At 28.5% G+C, this 23,446-nt stretch overlaps 2 long non-coding RNA genes across 2 annotated transcripts; both read right to left on the bottom strand.

Moving 5' to 3' along the window:
• Nucleotides 1–1,225: 1,225 nt before the first annotated feature.
• On the bottom strand, nucleotides 1,226–2,704 carry LOC121118484 (uncharacterized). The gene is made up of 2 exons (XR_005864470.2): nucleotides 2,248–2,704; nucleotides 1,226–2,150 (listed from the first exon to the last, which is right to left on the bottom strand). It is a non-coding gene; the product is annotated as an uncharacterized lncRNA (long non-coding RNA).
• Nucleotides 2,705–15,745: 13,041 nt separating this feature from the next.
• LOC121118485 (uncharacterized) lies at nucleotides 15,746–21,635 on the bottom strand. Its single transcript, XR_005864472.2, has 2 exons — nucleotides 15,884–21,635; nucleotides 15,746–15,784 (listed from the first exon to the last, which is right to left on the bottom strand). It is a non-coding gene; the product is annotated as an uncharacterized lncRNA (long non-coding RNA).
• Nucleotides 21,636–23,446: the final 1,811 nt, after the last annotated feature.

Genomic DNA, 23,446 nt, shown 5'->3' with positions numbered 1-23,446 from the left:
AAATAAAATATGTCAAGATTGATAATAATTTATTAATTTAGAAATAATCTATTACATAAAATTTTGATATATTTTTATTATATAAAACTAATTAATTTTATTATAGAATCTTAAAGTATCATAAAACCTTGCTAATGATAAATAAATTTTTGTATTGTTAAAAATTCATTTTAATTTTAGATTTACTAAGCATTCCAGGATAGTACCTTTTTAGAATTAAAAATAAAGTAAAAGAATAAAAAATATTCATAAACAAGTAATTTACAATATAATTACTCAAATAACCTATAAGCTATTAATGTAAATAACTTAAGAAGACGAAATTACTGTTTTAAATTGGAATGTGTGTGTAAGTAATAATTACGTATTTTTAGTTTGAGTAAATTACATTGTTTATTAACTAGGATAAAAACATGATCCTATATAAAATGACTGTGTTCACCATTGCGGCATAATGATACTATTTAATCAATATTGCGCACTTGTAAATATCAAATAAAATTCTAAAAAATATTTGTATGAGTTACAAGTATTTTGAAAAAGTATTTACATCCATATTTTAAATTAATTATAACAAAAAAAAAACCATAATTAAAACATTTAATTTTGAATCGACTATAAATTTTAAAAAAAATCATTTTTAAACTCTGAATGCCACCTAGAATATTCATTAATTTAAATAATAATTTTTGTTTTAAAAGTGCTTTAAACAGTTTCATGATTTAACTCAATAATTAACTACCTCATAAATAATTGTGTTATATCTTTAATAAATTGAAACATTATAAATATTTTTTCTTTCTGCATGAAAATAAATCAATTTATTTATATTATATATCTCAATACAATCTATTATCTTGTAAGATGGGCGTCAACCTAAAGAAAAACTACTGTTCATAAGCTAAATAATAATGTAAAGAAGTTATGTTCTTGAATTTAGTGATTCATAATTTTTCAGAGTGTATGGATACAATTTTACATATACATCCTATTTCAGGATGTTAACTTTTAGATTCTTGATATTTATACATTTTTTCATTATATTATACATATGAATTTTCTGCAGAAATATTTACAAGTTACCTAGACAAGGGGCTCAAGTTTTTTTTCCTACCCTTGAGAGACGGTATGGGTTCAATTGTATCCTTTTTTAAGGAAAATAACGTCTTGTTGTACTAATTTTTTTTAATATCTTATAAAGAGTTTTATGAAAAAAAAGAGATTATTAAGGGAAAAACATATATTAAATATTATTGTAGGTAAATTAAGAGAGTTTTACAATTCATGCATATAGGTTTTGTTTCAGAATGTTCCTCATAAACAGGTTGAACACAAGTATCACAGCATTTCCAGGTGTTACGATGATTTTGTTTCTTATCTCGGCAAATATAACAACTGCTAACTATTGGGGTAGCTCCTCGACTTCCATGGATTACTTTTGTGTCAGCTATTGCCCCTTCTGAAAGTATGATAATGTACTGCCCTAAGACAATTTCCACTGTAGCTTGAAGATAAGGGATTCCCATAACCACCCGTTTAATAGAACGAGATTCAATTGCAGACACACATAGCTGTTTCAAAGGATCATTTATAAACTTTTCCCTTTGGTCTTTTTTTCTGTAGCCATCTGTTGTTTTCTCTGTATATGATAAACGACGCTAAGGCATAGAAAAATGGCAAAGGTCGGCGTATTGTTCGTCGTTGTACAGTTTACTTGCACAGAATTTTGTCTATCGTGTTTGCACCGTCTTTGTTTTTGATATAATACATGAAAATCTCTGACTTGCGTCATTGTGTGCTCTCAACTTCTCCAGTGATATGTTTAGATGATAGAAGCACCACTTTTTTTCAGTTGTTTCTTTATGGTAGGCAAAATTGGTTGAGTAAATTGCCCTTTCCTTTTTGATTGTATATTACTTCGAACGAATAATTGGGTTTTTTCTTAATGTTCCCACTAGCTGTTTATACTTTAGGTAGCTCCATACATTCAATGAAATTGACAGTGGTGGCGTTTCTTCCACAGCCTTTTTACATGATTCAAAGCTGGGTTTTTTTTACCAACATTCACCTTTCAGGGCTCTCCAGTATTTTATTTTTGTAGGAGATAAGCATTGAATTCATCAAAAGCCCAGAAAATCTTAGTACCATACCTAGCCGGGTTAGATTGTATACATTTAGTGCATTTTGTATGCACTCCAAATGAAAATAATTGTTCATCAATGGTTATTCATTTATGTGGTTTATTACCTCTCTAAAGCGGGCTATTTATAAAAGCTTTACAAAATCTTCCTCATTTTTTATTTGTTTATCTCAATATGACGTCACCCATCTCTAAACCATTGATAGACATGGAGAGCTCTTTCTCAGTAAATAAGCTGGTGTTAGCTACATACCCACCTCTTTGTCGAAGAAGGTTACACGTTCTTGTTTGCACCTTAGACAATGAATTTTTACACCATACCGTTTCATACTTAACGATCCAAGTTGCACTTTTGAGATCCAGTAGTGCTAAGTTCACTGCTTTTGTCTCAGTCATATTCTTCTTCATGTTTATTGTTTTTTCTTCTTTAATGTCAGACAGTTATTCAGTGCCACTGTCAACTTCTGGTATATAATTTTCATCGTTGGACGCGCACCGTATATGTCTTCCTTGTCTTAAGAACCAAATTTGTCCATAAAATATCCCATTTTATTAGGCGCATATCTGAGGGTTATCAATGAAAACTCAAATGTGTATATTAGAATACAAAAAACGTAGAACTAGACACAAACTGATACTTAGCTTAATTATTTGATATCTTTTGCTTTTATAAATAGATTTTTCATCAATTTCATTCTTATTTTCTTACCTTACATCCTACGGAACAAATTATTTTTAGTCCATAATTTAAAATGAAAATATAAAGAAAAAAGATACAAATGTATTTGAAAAGCATTATTTTATGTTAAAATACATAAAATTCTAAATACTAAACTACTCTAAAAAGCAAATATCTTTATTGTTATAAAATTTGGCAGTTTATACCTCCAAGTTTGCCAACTTTTAAAATGATGATACCACAAGGAAATGCTAATTACGCTCAATTCGATTCGTTGTATGTACACAACATTTCTAATGATGCATTTTGTTAAATCTAACATTCTATCCTCTTAGCTTAAATATTCCTTCTTCTTAGAAGATTTTGCAATTACTTCTCAAGGTCATTATCATGTTTATCTATTAATTAGTATTAGTTTTGTCTTACTAATATATGTAAATTTGTGTAACCCGTGTAGATATAAACAGAAAAATAAGCTCAAGCTGTACTTTTCTCAAACAAACGAATAATTAGATGTATATTAACCAAACCATTTTTAAAGATATCCGTAACGAAATTAACAGAAGTCATATTTTCGCCCCTGTTTCTTTGTTCATTTGTTTTTTATTAATCAGAATTACGGCAAAAGTTACGAATGGTACGAATATTATATTTGATCACAGTAAAAGGACATTAAATGTTGAGAAAGTCAAAGTAACACAAAACCTAAAAAATGCATAATGGACAATATATTTTGGAATAAATTGAGGTACATAAGTCAACTACATTTAAGTTGAAAGTTTTGCTCTCTTCAGAGTGTGCATTCTAGTTATTACTGATTTTGGACCTTTGGTTTAAATGCTTGGAATTTATAACTCTATTGGCTTATACTAAAATAGATGGTATAAACATTCACTAATTTACTTCAATATACAGGGTGTGGCAACGTAACATTCCTTTTTATCATAAGTAGCAATCAGACTGCCAAAGAAGTGAAGTGGCTGACGTGGATTCATTCTAGAGGTGAGTTTCCATTTTTTAATTTTTTTTATAGAATTATGGTAACTTGCTATCAGTTGTTATAGTAGTGAAAACCGTGCATTTACCCTTGAAAATAAATATTTCAGAAAAATGGTTTGACAGAATATTTATAAAATTGAGCTAATTTCAATTTAACTTCTTTGTTTTTACTAGGGCGATTAATGAAAAGCATTCAATTGCTTAGACTACTGTTATACAAAAAACTATCTTTTCATGATTCAAAAATTGTTAAATTCCGTCAACGCAAATATCTCAACAAATAATTATGATAGAGAGCTTAAATTGATGCCATAATATTTTTTTTTTAAACCAACACTTTACAGACCTTTTCAGAACCGCAAATAACTAATTAATAAATTAGGAATATTAAACTATTCATAATTATAATATAAAATAATGGTGTATTAAATTCTGCATCTTTTCATATAATAACTTTCTTTTTAAAACTTCTTACTGAAAAAAATCACAGGGCATTAAAACACGAAAGTTCGTTTTTTTTTATTATATGGACTTCACCTATCTGATATGATTTTCAAAGCTGTGTAAAGAAAACTACAAATGTTTACTATTACTATGAAATAAAAATAAAACGTTTCCTAATTTATAAAAATGGTTTTATTGCCTTTTGCAAAATGAAATTTATGTTGTTGCACCCTGTAAAATAGTATCAATAAAAAATATATAAAAAACTTTTGAAGAAAATACAGCAAACTAAGGGTGCATTATCATCAATGACATATATCTTCCTCCTCCAACAGCTAGAATGTACCTGAGTGAGAGACTATGCAAGAATAGGGATGCGCCATCAATGAGATTTTATATAAAATGTTATAAATATTATCATCATATAATGTGCCTTTTTTAAACTGTATATATTATTTACTAGAAGTTTAATAAATAAATGCCCAGTTAATAACTGCTGATTAATCGATAATTAGCCATATTATTTTACGGCACATCCCCAATAATTATACATATATTACTCATTTTCCAGTGATATCACTTTGTGCTTTCAACCCACAACATTCATATATGTACATAATTTAGTATTCTTTAAATATTCATATCTCTGTCCAATTAACATCCCCCATTCATTTAGTTCATTAGTATTTATTAAACTTCATCTAGGTATGTATTAATTCCCTGCTTATTATTTGATACATATTAATACTCTTAATCGTCAAGAAATTGTAGGTAGAATAGTCTCCAAAAAACAAAACACAGACATAACAAAATAAGGGAGAACACTATTAAAATAATTTGGTTTACATATATTTATAAATATAGAAATGAATACCTTTCTAATTAAATGAACATTCAAAAGTAACAGTTCATATTTTTAGATTTTAAGCATATAAAAAAGCGAGCTCATTTAATTGCAGATTTGAATAGAGAATACAATAATATGTAGATACATATATATTCGAGATAAATATCATCAAACACTGTTCATTCAAAAATATTAAAATAATTTGGAGAAAGCTTTCTAATTAAGGCTTTAAAGACGTGTAAGAAAAAAAGGGAAAAAGGAGGTACTCTTGGTTTTGCAAAAGCTGTCCAATCAAAATAGTATCACTCCTTGATTAATCAATAATTACAATTAAACTAAGAGAAAAATAATAACAATCACAGCTTTCGTGCACACAAACATATATAATTTTACCTTTACAAAGGAGGGGGGTTTTATTTCCCCTAAGTAAGGTTCTTCATTTAATTACCAAGAATTATAGACAAACACATGGAAAATACTTTTTGAAGTAAAATAGGTGATATAAATGGAATGTGTTCATAGATATTCAAAAACATTCTTGTATAGCACGCCATCAGTATTTATTGTAAAATGATTTTTATACGTATAATATTCTAACAAGTAATTATATGTTAAATCAGTTGAAAGAGATATCATTATATTTAACAAATATTATGAGAGTGTAGCCAAAAGAAACCATCATTGTTTTTCTTATAAATATTATATTATACCATATCCCGTTCATTTTGGTCGCCCAAATATTTTTGATCATATTATTAAATTATATTTATTCTTCAAGCAATCCATTAAAGAAAATTCCCTAAATTTTATATCAAGACAAATATTGACAATATTTTTTTATTAAAAACAATTACTTTAACTTTAAAAAAAAAGTTGTAATAGTGCTGCAAATTAAGTAGTTTGAAACATAATTAAAATTGTAAATTCTTAACAAAAATTATATTATCTTTTTTTTTGAGAAAAGAAGGGGAAAAAATAAGACTCAATATATTGTTTATGAAAAGCAATCTAAGAAGTACTTAAACATATCTGGAGATATCCCATCAGTAAAACTGAAACTAAAAGTTTTAAAAACGATATTTTAGTAAATATAATGTTTGTTCTTTCCTGTGTTTGACTTCTTTTAGGAATTTGTAACTTTTTTATGTCTCATACACTTCTATTTTGTACAATGCATAATCAAAACTTTATCTTATTTGTCTGATCTTATTTTAATTAATTTTTTTTAAATAAACAATTTTTTACTTTGTTCTGTTCTAACTCGTTTCTGTTTTTAAAGTTCCGTGTTACTCTGTAGCATTAAAGGTCAATAATTATAGCTTCATTAACTTTTACGTTATTCAATTTAAAGTATTATAGGTATATATATTTTGTTACCTAAGTCAGAAATATTGCAACAGTAGAATGGGGTACTAGCCCACACAACAAATTGAGGGCAATAATCATGCCTTCCTTTTCAACTCATCTTCACTTTCTTGACTGAAGGCCAAGTAACCATAAAAATTTGTATGACGTAGTCCTTACTAGCTACAAGTCAGTGAGGAAGCGTCTCAGCTAAGTTGTATACAAGAAACACAATAATATTAAATGATATATTCAGAGATTAAAAAATTTATAATTTGAAGATCGTGTTCTTCTTGTAATTACTTCCTGAAAATAGTAACACTGAGGATATGTTGTGGAATTACACTTGTAAGTCTTTGTCGAGTAGAATTGAGGTTCCACATATCTGTAGTTCCTGCTTATATCATTGCTAAATACAAAGTAAAGTTTTTTATATTTTCTTCATTTCATAGATTATCGCAATAATTCAATGAATTGTCAAGAAAGCTAAATTGCTCTCCTTCTACACATTTTTAAAATTGTCTGGGTCACCACATTCATTTTCAGTTTCTTTTAGTTTTTTAAACCAAAATTTCATATTATTTAACTCTGGATATATTTTTAATTATAGGACAATATTAAACCTTTAAAAAGAACTAATTCAAACCATAATATATATTTTTTTTTTGATAGGAGTTTTATGCTGGGGACATTTTACACCCATTTAACAACACTACAGATTGCATTCTTGTCTCAATAACTATTCATAGCATGGCCAGTGATAAATTAGCTTGTAGTTATTTATGCATAAAATGAAAATCACACATAAAAACTTATATACAATATACATATATATATATATATATTTTTTCAAAAATACACGTACACTTTTTTATAGGGGAAAAAGTTCTGTTTGTTTTTGACCATAGAATTATTCTTCTTCAACTCATTTTTTATTTTTATCGTCATATTTTTTCTTTATTATTCTTTAAGACCAATAAATCAAATTTAAAGTTTAATACTTATGGAGAATAATAATAGCGGATAAGGCTTCTTATTTTTTTATTTACGTGCTTATAGAGTTTGGTTGTGTATTTTTCTTCTTTATTCTTTGAAATCAAAAATAACGTGATGTGAATTTTTTTAAATTTAAATTAAAATGTGATAAAAGATTCAAAGGATAAGTCCAAAAAACTCGACTTTTGCAATAAAATAAATAAATAAAGTATAAAGGAACTTAAAAAGTTATGACACAAATGTTTGACCTCAACTTATCACTCTGTACTCTAATTTTTATTTTGCTTTTTTTTGTATGTCCTTTTTCTATGTATGTACAAATATTAATATTTACGCAAGCAAGTATATATTATTTAAATTATTGAATCACCAACATAAATTGCAAGGGTTTTTCTCTCTTAAAACTTTGCTAGAAGGATTTTTTTTTATAATATCAAGAGTTGATTAATATTTCTGACATTCAAATGCTTGGAAACGATACACCATTGTGTTAGTTTATTCATCTCTCACTACCTGAATTAAAGTTAAATATTTTTGTATTTTGGCTAAAATACACTAAAGGAAGAGACGATAATCATATCAATGGTAAAAAAATTATATTAATTTCTTACTGGCTCAAAAATTTTTAGTACGCTGTCTCGCGTCATTGTTTGAAATTGGCGTATTCTAGAGAAACTAGGTTAAGATAAGATTTGCTGTTTAACGTAAATAAGTCTTTCAACATAAAATCAAAGATCATGGAAGGTATTAAATCTGGTACAAAGGTCTCTTTGCATTAGCTTGTTCTTGGCTCACATTTTTCTATTACCATATCTATTTCATTATTCACACCAGCCCAATAGATGGATTATATTGCAAGTCTCTTTGTTTTCGTAATTTCTTGATGCGTCGAGGGGAGTTGTGTCAAAACATCTGTTTGACATGCCTTCGAAAATATGATTCTCGTTCCTCCCAAGACTTGTCCGTCATCAACAGTCAACTCATTCCAAACTGCCTTTAACAATATACCAAAAGATTTTAAAATCCACTCTTATAACTCATGCCACTCTTTATACATTTTACTAAACTTTCATTAATTTCATGAAGGTGGACTATTTTTCTCATCTCTTCAATAATAGGCTCCATTAATCCAATACAAAGTGTCCACGATAAATTGGAACTACTTTAAACTTCATCCAGATCCATAATGTGGATATTCGGGGTTAAATCATACTACTATAAAAGGTTGCGTGAACAATACACTATAACTTCCACCACAATTGTTTTGACAACAAACAATAGTCATCATGGAACAAGCAAGGAGAGACGCCATCCTCGAATTGGCTCCCGCGGGACACAATCTACAAGCTTCTTAACTACCCCAAGACCACAGTTTACCAGGTCTGCAATGCCTGGGAGGTTGATGGGAAGGTCTGCCACAAGGCCCACAACATGAGAAGTGACCGAATCCGCACTCCCCGCTTCCTTGAAGGCCTGGGGAAGCCCATCAAGGCTTCGCTGGGGACTTCCTTGTCCAGGTTGGCCAAGAACCGTGGACTGAGCAAGCAGCTGGTCTCCAAGGCTGTAATTGATAACCTCGGTTACAGGTCATACCGAATGGCCAAACAACACATCCTCACGGCATTTTTGGGATCGCAACACCTGGCCCTCTTACTCACCCGACCTCAATGTGTGTGATTACTACTGGTAGGGGAAGTTGGACAGGGAGGTGTGCAAGGTCAGCCACAAGAGCATCGCGGGCCTGAAGGGCTCCATTTCGAGGGAGTGGAATGCTGTCGATTCCACAGAAGTCATAAGGGCATGCAAATCCTTTAGGGGCAGGATGGAGAAGATGGTGGCTGCTGAGGGAGGACATGTTGAATAAATTTATTGTTTAATATCATGTCTAACTTTTCATATTAACAAATACACTCCAAATTTTATTTTATTAAGCAGGTTGAATTTTAAGATAGTTCCAATTTATCGTAGACACCCTACCCTGTATTCCTAATATTTTCATGAATCACAACAACTCTGGCAATAGCTAAACGAATTAAATCCTTCGCTCCGTCCTCAGTCTACTCTTCTTCCTCCGAGTCCTGAAACATGTTCTAGAGAGAGCATCAGCAACCAAATGATCCTTGCGTTTCTTCCAGGTAAGATAAAATTGATAATGTTGGAGATCCACCCTTATCTTTTATACCTTCAGGTTTTCAATTTGATTGAGAGAATATTTGTTAATTTCGTAGGGAGTAAATGGTTATCGCTGACGGCTTCAAACTTCAGTAATCCAGTAAGTTAACTGTGACACTTTGTTATTGCAAAAGACTCGAGCCCTACCATTACGTACCTTGACTCTGTGTCGTTCACAAATCTTAAACTGCATTAAACTAATTTCCATCTCTCTTCTTGTTTTTGTAACAAATCGAATCTAAGTCTTTTAGTCCCTGAGGTATCCGTTTCGATGAGCGCCTCCTTCTTTGGATCAAAAATTGCAAAAATAGTTTTATTCATCAACATGTCCTTCACTTCATTCATGGCCTTGGTATGTAAATCTTCACAATCAAATTCATTTTTTACCACCATGAAATGGCTAAGATACTTTACTCCTTAGCTAAATTTCGATGAAAAACTTGCAAGTTGATATGCTAAACAAATAAAGGATCTCAACTCTGTTTTGTTTGTAGTTGCAGGGAATTCACGGATATCTTTGAACTTCTCTCCATCACACGGGATATCATCCCGTGTGAAAGTGATCAGTGTAGCCAAACTATACTCTGATTTCAACTCGTAGATTGGGCCTCATTTGCCAAGATTTTTAATTCACAATATAATTCTTCGATTGATTCAAAATTTACTTGCTTACTTTGCATCAATGTTTTATCTAGCTTTGCAATCAATTTTTTAGCTTTCAGATATTTACTTATGTCTTGAAATAACTTCTTTTATGACTTTAGAAGTTTCCGACGGAATTTCGACGATGTACCATATCTTGATGAGGAATCCAACTGAGCAATATGTGCATAAAACATCAAATTTGCTCTTCTCTCGTGTTTTCTTTCAGATGGGTTAACTTAATTTAATTATTCCAAGTCTCAATCCATTTCAAGAACTTTGAATATTTGACCTTGAATATCTGGATTACTTGGACTCCTTACTTTGATTGAAAAATCTATCAAATCTTCCAAAGGTATTTTAATATAAAACTCAACTTGAGCTTCAACTTCGATAAGCTCTTCCTCCATCTCAATCAACTCATCTACTTCCTTCGTATATTCATCCAAAAATTTGAATAAATACATCCTCCATTTTTTCATTATAAATTTTAAATGTTCTCTTTACAGCTTCAAGCACCCGACTAACTTTTAACAGACATGAGACCTTTTCGAAGTAATTTTCTTAAATTTTCAGATTTTGTGTTTAAGGACTTTTTTTTGCACCTCGGGATTTCCTCACGGTAGCTAATGCTGTATCTTGACGAGGTTGAGGAGACACAAACTATTTATACAAAGAAATCTAGGAGGATCAAGAGAATTGAGGAGAGGAAAGACGTGGAGGAATAACACGAGGCTTGTTTAATAGGAACAATTATATTCTTATTAATACAAAACACTACTCTGATTTATATATAGAATACATAACTATTTATACTTATAAAAAGGTAAAGACAGTACTATACAAACATATATATACAAGAAATAAGAGAATAAGAGGGAAAGGGACACGAATACATTACAGCTACCTTGGCGGGGTTCTCTTTGTTTAGTATACTCTTCCGTATATCAAGATCGATTCCTTCACCTACGAGTCTTCGGTACCAATGGTGTCACGGTACTACGTCTTATCTTTTTAAACCATCAACTGCTCCATATCATTGTATCCAATATATTATAAAAGAATATGCAACGACATCTTCATATAATGCTATATATTCTACTTTACATTCTATATATATAGATATGTATAATAAAGAACATGAAAATACTAAAACATAAGAGGATCTTGAAAGGGGTTTAAATGTAGGTACATTCAGCATGTTTATTTACTCGTATTACATATGTCAATATACAACACATACTTATGACAATGTTTCTATTAGCCTGTTATAATCCTTTTTATATTTACCGAGGACTCTAAAATACCCACAGAGGAACATGTAGACTGCAGAGTATTATTTAAAAGTTTACCGTAATCCTTGCATGACATAAAAAACTCAATTATTTGAGAGACGATTTGAAATTGACGAGAAAAACTTTCTGCCATCATTCATTACTCTAAGAGAATTTAATATTTTCTTACTCCAGTTTTTTTGGAGCCTTTACAACTTGATATGGTCATCACAATATTTTTTCCTTATATAATGAATTATCAAATTTTATATTAATTATTAGTTATAAGAATAATTTATAATCGTGTATGTACTTGTTAACAAGCATTTAGTCAATCCGTCTCAAATAATCAGTCAATCTTTAATATGATAATATAAAAGGTGCAGGAACAAAATCTCATTTCATATTTTCTTTTTCAAAAGGCCATAAAATTAATAAAAAAAACAGTTTTTTGTTTTTTTTAAGAAAGGCAATATAAAAAAAATATATGTATTATTTTTTTATTGGTCTAGACAGCAAACACAAAATTTATACAAATATTGTTGTCAAAAGACGAAATGTGAGCTAAATTTATAAACATAGATGTAAAAATAATTTTCATAACGAATGATGTCCTATAGGTATTCTTTCAATTTTAAAAATAATTTTAACATTAAATTTTAAATGCTAAAAAAATTTAAAACAATTTTAGTTCACTAACCCTGAAAAATATATTTGGTGAAGCTTGAAGTAATGGCTATAAACACATAATATACATTTACAACTTTAAAACAAACTGCATAATGGATATACATAGCCTTGAGTTCCCTAGTGGAAAAAGAACAATTACTGCTGTTGAACTATAATTTCCAACTTTTTCGATCTATCAGTGAGCATAATCAATAACAGTTGTTTACATGAAACTACTCCATTTACAAAAAACACAATACGGTTGATTCATGAGAAAACATTCACATATATATATATATATATACATATTTGTATATTTATTGTGGTTCTGTTACACGAAACACGCTAAATATTATTCACACAGTTAATAGTGTTTTGGAACGTTCATCACTTAAAAACTTTCAGACATACCAAGAAGGTATACTTTGGTATATTTTTATGTGTACATATATCTGATAAATATAATATTATAGTTGTTGAACGTTTGTATGCCCGCTATTTCACAAACAGAGAGAGATAAAGGCCTTAAACATAAAATAAAAAGTGTTTAGAATTCTGAGTTACGTACCTAAACAATGCTTCACTCCGATAATAACAGATTCCTGTACTCTGGAGGGCAAGTTTTTTTCTTTTTTTACAAAACTTTTTATATTTTCCATATAACAAGGTTGATTCCTCGCGTTTCAAAGTTTTTTTCTAGGTATGGTGTAAGATTTGAAAATTCACCAAAATAAGTAAAAATCCAATAAAAAAAGGGAGAAATTACATATATTAAACATAAATTAAAAAGGGGACATTGGAAGCGGATTAGTAAGTTAGTCTTAGTGTTCTTAGTGTGTGCATAATAAAATAATTCGAAATAAAATATATAATACGGGTAAATCCTATTAAGTTTATAATTTAATAATAGATGAACAGGACCTTAAACGCCTAATATGGTGCTTAAGGAAATTATTCTAAAATTAAATTAAATTTAACTTTTTATGATGAAAAATAATCGTTAGAGGTAGGAATTCTTTTTTTTAAAGGAAAATTTTTAAATCATAATTCAAAATTATGTAAAAACTAGTATATTATTAATTTGTTTTAATTCTAGAGGGTATTTAGAAATCCCAATTTTAATAAATACCCATGGATTTTATGATTTACACTTTTTTTTTACTCCTCTTTCGGCAGGAATTAAATAATTATTTTCGGAAATTAAAGTGGTGAAGAGACCAAACGACAAAGTTGAATTTCAGGAATGGCTGCCGTGATAAGAGGGTAAGCAGTGTTATTCCAATCATGTGTATACTTAATATAATTTGCATTCATGCTGAATTTGCATGATTAGTATTGACCTACACTGAAATACATACACCATTGTGTTTGCATTTCTTTAATTTTAGATATTTAGAATTTCCAATCTACTTGTTTAGAGGTTAAAAATAAAGATAATAGGATATACTTTGATTTTTTTTCACCTAGTTTCATTGCTATCATTTTTAACTTTTTTTCGAAAAGGCGCCTATCATTTAAGACTCTAAATTAAGTTTACTTAATGAAACAACTTGTCGTTTTGAGCCATCTTGAATGTAAAATAATGCTTACTTTAATTGAATGAAGATCTTCATCTTCAATTTATTGAATAACTATTTTAGGAATATGATAGGCATAAAGTTGAGTTCCAGGTACATTCACTTTAAACTATTTTGCTTCAAAACATTTGTTGTAAACCTTAGGACATTATGTTTTTTTTTGTCAAACAATGTGTCTTTTGAACATGTCTAATCATAGCTAATAACGGAGAAGTAATTATTACTTCTACCTTACGTTGCTGTTGTTTTTTATATCGATAATACTAATTTGGTTATCTATTTTGTAGATCGAACTCATTATATAGAGAAATTTCGATATTATAAAAGCTTTAAAATTTTAAGGGTATGACTCTATCATTTCTAAGAAAAAAACCCATTTCATGTGTTTAAAAGTACTATACATTACATATTTTGATGAAAAAATTCAAAGAAAACATCAATTTCAACGAAAAATAACTAATAACTACCCATAAACCTCATCTATTTATATACATATTAAGACGAAATATCTTTGAGGCAAAATTTGTAAGGCAAAACGTCCTAGGGCCAATCCTTTAAAGCAAAAGGCCCTAGCACCTTATAATTGGCCATTCCACACATCAGTGAATGATACTTTCAGACTTTTCACAAGGGGAAAGTTGTTTTTATTTTTTGGAATTTATCATCGAATTCTAAAACTTGAAAAACAAGGTAGTCTCTTTTAATATCATCCAATGTTTTATTTATTTAATTTTCAGTTGAATGAAAATATTAAATTATCTGTCGATTTGGTATCTTTTCCTTCCAGAGAATTATGGTCAATATAAGATCCTCTTGATGCGAATGTTAATTTGAGACATTCTTTCTGTTCATAAAAAAGAAATCTTTTGTCCTTAATTTAAAACAAAATAGTATTTTTTATGTCAATTTGGCCGTCAATTGTTTGATTTGAATCGAATGTTAAACATTTTTCTCTCTAAAATATATTCGTATATATACTCCTTTGACTAAATTTTGGACTCAAAATCGTATTTCTATGTCACCAAAATATAAATTACAAAACTTTATTTTTAAAGTGGCGTTGTTTAATATTAATTTTAAAAAAAGTCAAAAACAAAAACATAATTAAACTATCAATCAATTGAATAATGTTGAAATTCTCAAAATGAACTTGATATTTAAAAAATACATATATTCCCCTCCCCTCTTTTTGATCATAAAAGGAGATCCTTACTTTATGACTTCCTTGGGTTAAACAAAAATGGTCTTAGGATATCCCTCTTTATGTATACTACCACTACTTTAATAAATCTTAATGGTCCCTACCCCAATTTCCTTTTAGAGATATATCTATATAATACATTTATTTCACAATAAATATTCAACTGTTTTGCGTGTCGAATTCCATTTATTTTTCAATTATATCTACGTATTAGGATATTGATTTGAATAAATCACGGTTTTGACTTTTTTATCCTTTGTAAGTTTGCCAGATGAAAAGTATATCAAAAAAAATTATACATATAGTTTTTTTTATGAGTGTAATTTAATGTTATCATGTTTTGATTGAAAAAGTTCCTTTATTTTAGTAAAGGTTGCAGATCCTAACAAAATTATGTAAAAAAAAACAAAACCGAAAATGGACATGGTAACCATGACAATTTGAAGAATATTTTTGGGGACAGCTGCTTAGTTGTCATTACGTACTATTAGATTTGTTGCAAGAATCTGTGAAAGGAAGGAAAAGACACGGGTGAATCTCTATCTCTTGATTCTCCTCAAGAATCAACGAATAATACTAACAGTTTTGGAAAAAACTGCTCTAATTATAAACTAGAAAAAATTAAGTATATATTTTACAAATCTAATTATTATCATATAATTAGGATTGTAAAACGTAAGCATATTTGATATTTAAAAAGAAAAAGAAAAAAAGAAATGTCAGTACTACTTGCCTTGTTTTTGTTTTGTTTTGTTTTATAATTGTTTTGTTTTATTTTTTTGTTAAATTTTACATTGTAGCTGGACGTTGGATGAAATATAGAAATAAAGAAAAAAGAAACCGAAAATACATATGTTAATCTTATCAATTTGAAAAATGTTAGGAAAAAACTAGCTAACCTGCCATGATGTTTTACTAAATTGGTCGCTATTAGCCTTTAATTGAAGGAACCTGACAGAAATCCCATTCCATATCAATCAAGGACATGTGAAATAAATATTTTCTTTTTGATCCTCAATTATACTAAGAATCTAACACCCTTATAACTCTGCAGTAGCTTCTAAGTGTTACTCTCCATCATTGATGACTACACACACTTGTGATTACTTTTTACATCTTCTCGGGCTAAGAATGAAAAGATAATTATAGCAGTTTTAGGAAACAAAAATCACTCTTCAGGTAGCAAAAAAACCCAAAAACTTGCGCACTAAAAATGCTCAAGATTTACAAAGCTATAAACCTAGTGGAAAAACGTAGACTACGTTATAAATATTTGTAAAATAATATAGTGGTTGTAAAAACACCTTTTGTTCTTCCGCTATGAGCGTTGGATATTACTCCTTAACAAACTACGCATAGTTCTTGAATCAACCCTTCTATCATAAATAGCAAGACAAATTCTTTGATGGAAAGAAAACGTTGTATACGGCAAGTGACGTTATATATCGTATCATATTAAGTGACATCTTAGATAAGAAAAAAGGTATGACTGCGAATATATATATCCTAAAGCTTAAAGGAGTATTTTGCAACTTTGTTTTAAAGCTTTTCGGATTTACAACTCTACCATATAAAAGGAAATACAAACTCTCATGAAAAAATGCATCTATAGATAATTATATAGATAGAAATAATATGTCTGATAAAGTTATTCATTAATGTATATAAAAAATAACACAATGTTAATACAAAGTTACTAATTTTTAATGAATACTAAGCATTTTTTGGCAATGACATGTAATTAACTCAGCAATTTTCTTTGGCAGACACCTTTAAAAAATGAAGAAATAAGTAAACTAAAAAAAATTATTATAAATATAAGATAAATTGAAGAGAATTTGTTTTCAGTATTGTTCATCTAACAATCAAATACGCAGCAATATAATAATAAACATACAAAAAAAATTGTATTCTTCCATTAGAGTAAATGAGATTGAAAAAAATAAGAAACAAGATTTCGATTATTATAATCAGCTTAAAGCAAACAGATTAAGGTTTTTATGGATCTCGTTATTTTTATGTGAGAAATCTTGTGCAAAGCAGATGGAGCAATCAGATAAAATGTTTTCTGTTATTTTTGTAGTAAAGTAAATAATGGATATAGGACTTTTACTATCAAAGTTTTGTCAAATATCTAAAATAAAACAGAATACGATATTGTATTTATTTAAATTCCGAAACAAATGTATATGCAAGTTTGAAAATATTTGACTAACTATATTTGCTTACTAGATATTAAGTAAACCTTTATGATTTTTTTATATACGTCATTGTGTATTTATAATTCATTGTTTTTTCTTCATAATGAGACTGAAAAAATATTATTAATCATTTTTCTTATTTCAGTCAATGCGTCAATTAAGTTAAATCACAATTAAAGTTGTTTTTTTCTTTAATTTACTTAGTACTTGTCACAGCGGTACTTCAATAACATAAACACACGTCACTAATATTTTTATACATACAAACAAACACTATAGAGTAAATTTGATAATTATATTACTTAAAAAACAATTAAAATCATCATTTAGAAAATACAAATAAAAAACCACGCCAAAAAGAAAAAAAAAGTTCATGAAATTAAAATTACCTGTTATTGATATAATCCAAATTTTCTAAGAGCAACCTTTACTCTTATGTGAGATAGATAAATAGTAATGAAAATTTTGTGTATTTTGGGCATATTAAAAAAAAGAAGACTATAATTAACATGGTAATTCCATTTGTTAATGTTTGATTTTTAATTTGAAGAATGTTTTGGGGGAGAGCAACTTAGCTATCATGAGGTTTCATTAGATAAGCTACTACTAGCTGTAAGAAGGAAGGAGGGGAGAAATAAACAAGAACATTGGCAAGAATTACTCTGATGTCGATCCTCAATTCTACTCTGAGTTCAGCAAGGACTTACAATTATAACTCTGCAACAAATAGTCAGGGTTACTCTCCGTTTTTTATATGCACACACAACGTTCAATCTGTTTTTGAATATAATTGAATGTAGTAGAAAAGGAAGTTCACTACTCAGGAGTTAAATAGTATTGAAAATATCTTAGGAAATAAAAATTCATTCTTCAGATCACTAATTCCAAAAAAATGGACCTGCTAAAAAATATACACGATTTACATTACCAAGGATAAACATTCGTATACTGTGCCACAGAGATTAATGTATGGAGTCTAATAATTGTGTTAAAGGCCATTAAAAATATTTTCAATTCTCCCTCAAAATAGTATAGGAGTTCGTTTGAAGAAGGACTACTCCTAATCATCTCCCCCTAATCCATTAATGAATCCAACATCTTGAAGTCGCATAATACGTGGGGCATTGTTATTGTTTGGTTGTATTCTGCACAAATAGACCATGAGTATTTTAAGTGTTTCCCTGTAAAGAAAACCCCGACGATATTCTATAAGTAAAATATATCTTGCTTTGACTAAGAATAGGAGAAGAAACAGACTTTATGCTACGGCGAACCCTGTGTTGCTTCTTTGCTGCTCCAACAAATGCATCCTTAAAATCTTCTTCGGCAAAATAGCAACTCATTCTCAATTAGAAATGTTGTATGGATCTTCTAAGTTGACTGTTTGTTTAAGTAATATTACTTCAGAGAATTTTTGTGCAATTTTACTATTACTGGAGTTCCTTGAGTTTCACGGGTATCATGCACCAAATTTGGTCTTAGTCCACCTCCAGTTTCAAAAAAAATATTTTGACGAGCATGCACTGAACAAGTGATGCCTTATTACCTACAGCGAGCCAAAAGGTTTTTCTGGTGTCTTCAAGTATGCTTCGCATTTCACTAAATAGAGAATATATGACATCTTTTTTCCCTTTTTCAGTGAAAATTAATAACACAATTACTTTTCTGATGTGGTTAGTGATGTGATATTTTACCCATTTTTGCATTTATTTGCTCTTAGTAGTTTTCACATATAATACTATAAGTATCAGAAAACAAATAATATACACTTTTAACATTATATCATACACTGGTGAACTGATAATCTAAAATAGTAGTAGCGGACAATAATATAAAATTGTGTATGTGTAGACTGTAGATATATATGATGTGTTATTTGTAAATTAATGTATTATTGTCAAACAAGAAATTTCCCTTTAACATATTCTTTGTTTAAGGCAGAGTAGATTAATAATAAATAGGAATAAAAAAGGTATTATACACTTTCCTAATGAAATCCAGAATAGATTAATAGTAGATGTAGTAAGAAGAAATCCATAATGGATTTAAAATAATAATGAATGTTTATCTCTTTGGCAATCAAAACATTGTTTTACTCCATGATTTTCATTACTTTATCCACATTTTCGACAATTGTCCACGTGGTACATTTTTGACATCAAAATCAAAGTCATCTATTAGAAAATAATGGATTTCCTTTAACTACAATTATTATATAAGAAACAAATGAATTACTATCCCCCAAAAATTCCATACAGGAAAATAATTATAAGTTAGAAACTTACATCGAAGGTGGAGCAAAAACATGATATACAAAAAATGTTGGAATTATATTTTAGTCTAAAGAGACAAGGGAAGGAACACAGAGTAAATGTATTGATTTAAAACGTCATGGAAGACCAATCAAAAATTTAAATTTTATTCCTGATTTCAATGACATAAATTAGAATGTAAGCTTGATTGGTCAATTTGTGAGCATGGTTGCTTTATTAATTAGTATTATTTTATGTTCAATTAATGTTAATTATAGGTTTTATTTCTTTAAATATATTCTATGATTTAAAAAAATTACGATATATGTATTAAAAAACCATATTATGTTGATATATAATAATATTTATGTACAATCGTATTAATTATGAATAAGCTTTTGAATTATTTTTGACAATCTTTATTTTCAATTTCTTTTCATTTTTTTTTTGAAATTCTAGAATATTTAATTACAAAATATATATTGTATGTAGAACATAGAGCTTCTATGAAAAATGTTTTTTAAATGTTTTTTTTTTCTTCTGGGTATATGTATTTTACATTCTTTAACATTTTACAAATGGTAATTTTCTGTTAACAATAACTTGTTTCTTTTTCAAGTTATTTTTCAATATTGTATGTATACATACATTACATAATCTTAACACAAGAAAACTAATTCAAAAAAAAGAGTTATTTTGTCGAAACTATTTAAGTGAAAATGTTTGAAAAGGAACAAAGAGCCCAGAGTGAAAAAAAAGTCTTCAATCATTTTGTTTTACAAATACTAGACTTTTCACACTAAAAAATAGTTTTTTTCATTATTTTGTTTTTGTATAATTACAATTTTCTTTCATTCGTAGTATGTAATTGACATAACTATTATTCATGGAAGTCATCTCTCTTTACATATATTTAAAAGTCAGACTAGGATTTTGAACGGTAAAAAAGCCCTTGTCAATTTGATAGTCTGAACGGAAAACAACATTGAATCCTATTCATTTCTCTTTTTTATTATTGTTCTCCAAGGACATCTTTTACTCCAGGACCAAAGCCTAGTGATAAAATACCAACCACATGAACATTTTTTGTCCAGTTTTACATGGGTACAAAAAGGATATTTTTGGGTATTATTAATAACTTCACATGTTACCAAGCAATCTCGATGAATGCATAACTGAATTTTGTGAGGGGAGGGGGAAACGACAAACTTATGATTTGCATAGCCTACTCAATTTATAAAGAAATTAATAAACGGGTTGTGTTTTTGGTTTAAAAAACGGACTATGTGAAATAAATTAACAAATGAACAGCTGAACGGAAATTTATCAGAAATATACGAATGAAGGTAACAAGTGTAAACTGACCAACCAAGCCTAGACCTAGAAGTATACAACAATTACATCCTTGTTGAAAGATACAAATGACAAATAGTAAATATACATTATAGATAGCTTCGTGCTATATGATCTTTAAATACTATATGAATATACGATTTTCAAAAGCTGTTATAATAATTATTTAATTATTGACAAAGAAACAAACAAGTCTAAAGTGGGTGAGCTCATAAAAGACGAAGATGAACGCTGATGATTTGTTAGGGTGTAATAATTTCAATAATTTCATGTCAGACTCAGAGTAACTCCTGTTTTATGCATTTACTAGATACAAAGTGGGAATGTATTTAGTTCCTTCCTCTCTTAGCTGTTTTTAGCTAATTAAATTAAACTGTCATGACAGCTAAGGTGCTCACCTCTCAAACATTTTTAAACTACTAAGGTAATTTTTAGCAGTTTTTTTTTTTACATACAGGCAGCTCATATTTTTTACAACTATAAACAGAGCATAGGTTAGTGATGAAAATCGTAATTATTTTTGGTCTACTTAAAAAAAAATAAAAAATAAAACAAAAACTTATATGGTATCCTTGACAATTTGAATAATGTTTGAGAGAAGAGAAGCTGAACTATCAAAAAGTTTCATTAAATCATGAGCACACACACCCGTGGTTACACTTTAGACTTGGATGTTATCTCCACAACAATGATAAAATACTGTTCAGGTTGCCAACAACAAGAAAACTCGTACGATAAAATTTGCTGAAGACTTATAACCCTACACAAACTAAATAGGTAAAAATGAGAGAGTTAATAATTCAAAGTGTAGAAAAATGCAACATTAGTTCACGAAGGGAAAAAATACACTCTCAATTTCCTTCCCAAGAGAAAAAATTTCCTTTTATATATGTTCTTCTGTGTGTTTGTATTACTATTGTTATTTTTATTATTATTAATACTATGTGTGCTTGGCTCGTCTTCAATGAGAAGAAAAGAGAATTAGAAAGTTAAGGTATTCTCGAGAGATCTAATAAAATAGTAAGTAAGTAAGTAAAAAAAATTGGGAAATATTTTTTTTCTTTATGATTAACTGTGAAATAAAAATTGCCCTTTCTTTCCAACACTATATAAAAAAAGGTAAGAAGGGGGAATGAGGAAGGGGGGTCAATTAATACAGAGTTAATGAATTATAAATGTCTTTTTTTAATCTAACTTTTAGTGAATGAAAGGAGACGAAAGAGTTTTTATTAGACTATGCATATAGGTATACTCACGTCCCCTTTTATGTAGAGTCAATCAATAAGGTACCTAACTATAAGTGTGAAATATTTTCGAAAAACATAAGAATTAAGGTAGTGATATATCGGAGGTTATATCAACTTTTACAGGAAACATCAAAAACATATTTTCTCTCAAATAAGCGTACATCTACTACTTAGATTTTTTAAATTTTTTATCATTCCGTTGTAGCCCTTTTAAAGAAGGCAAAGATGTTACCACGAGAGGATGTAGTGCACCCCTTCTCCCATCTATCAATATTTCGGTGGAAAATCGGATGTCAGTTGGGAAATTTTATGTTAAAATGTACTTCTTATTCAAAAATAGGTATTTTCCCGAATCCAAGAACCAAGAATAATATATTTTCTAAAAAAGGATCATTTCACCCGCCTTTTTAGAGGCAGATTTTTTTGAAATTGCAAAACCGTATTTTATAGAAAAACGTCAAAATTAAAGAAAGTGTATTTTTTAAGGGTTTCATCCAGAAAATTACATTGATTTAATGTTATATTATTATTACGAGGGTGGCTATTAATGTTTTTGCCATATTAATTAATAAAAAATAGTAATGATCGAAGTTGGATATATTGCTGTTCAAAATATTCTCCATCAATATAATTTATTATTTTTTTGATGAACCACTTAATGAATAACAATTGCAAGAAATATTAACAAACTAATTTTAGGCCTGAAACAAGTATTTCAAGTTAGTCTAAGTACCGTTCAAATAACAAAACTTTTTGATAATTGTTATTTTTACAAATAGCAAGCATTTAATTGTATGCAATAGATAAAACCTACATTGCATAGTTTTTTCAAAGCCAGAAATATAAATAACAACTTAAATAATACTAAAACAATTGAATTTTTACAACAATGTATAATTTACAACTCTACAAAATTATAACTCAAGGTGTACAACTATGTTATTTTGATGACTACATTTCAAAAGATAAACAAACATATTCATTTTTGTTGTTGTTTATTATTACCAAATTTATGTTCCATTTTTGTGGCCAATCTCGTAATGAAACAATTCCATATTAATTTAAAATTGAATAGATAAGTAATATTTATAGTTGTTAAATTCTTTAATAGAATCATTTTAAAATAACAGAATTAGATATTTTCAGAAAATTTTGTATTTACACTCTTACTTATATATATAAATTGATTGAAGCATTACTTACATAGGTAAAATAAAAGTAATTATTAGTTGGGAACGTCATTCAATATTTATGGGATAAAAAAGAAAAAATTCTAGAGTAGCAAATGCATTATATAAAGTTATATGTAAATCTATTTATAGCTAATACATTTTCCATTATTTTTTTTCGGTATGCTGCTAATAAGCAATGATGTTTTATAATTTATTTTTAGAAGGAATACATATTTT

The sequence above is a fragment of the Lepeophtheirus salmonis genome, chromosome 5 (genome assembly GCF_016086655.4).
Source record: "Lepeophtheirus salmonis chromosome 5, UVic_Lsal_1.4, whole genome shotgun sequence".
Taxonomy (NCBI): Eukaryota; Metazoa; Arthropoda; class Copepoda; order Siphonostomatoida; family Caligidae; genus Lepeophtheirus; species Lepeophtheirus salmonis.
The sequence above is the reverse complement of the archived record's forward strand: the minus strand, read 5'-3'. Positions and strand labels throughout refer to the sequence as shown.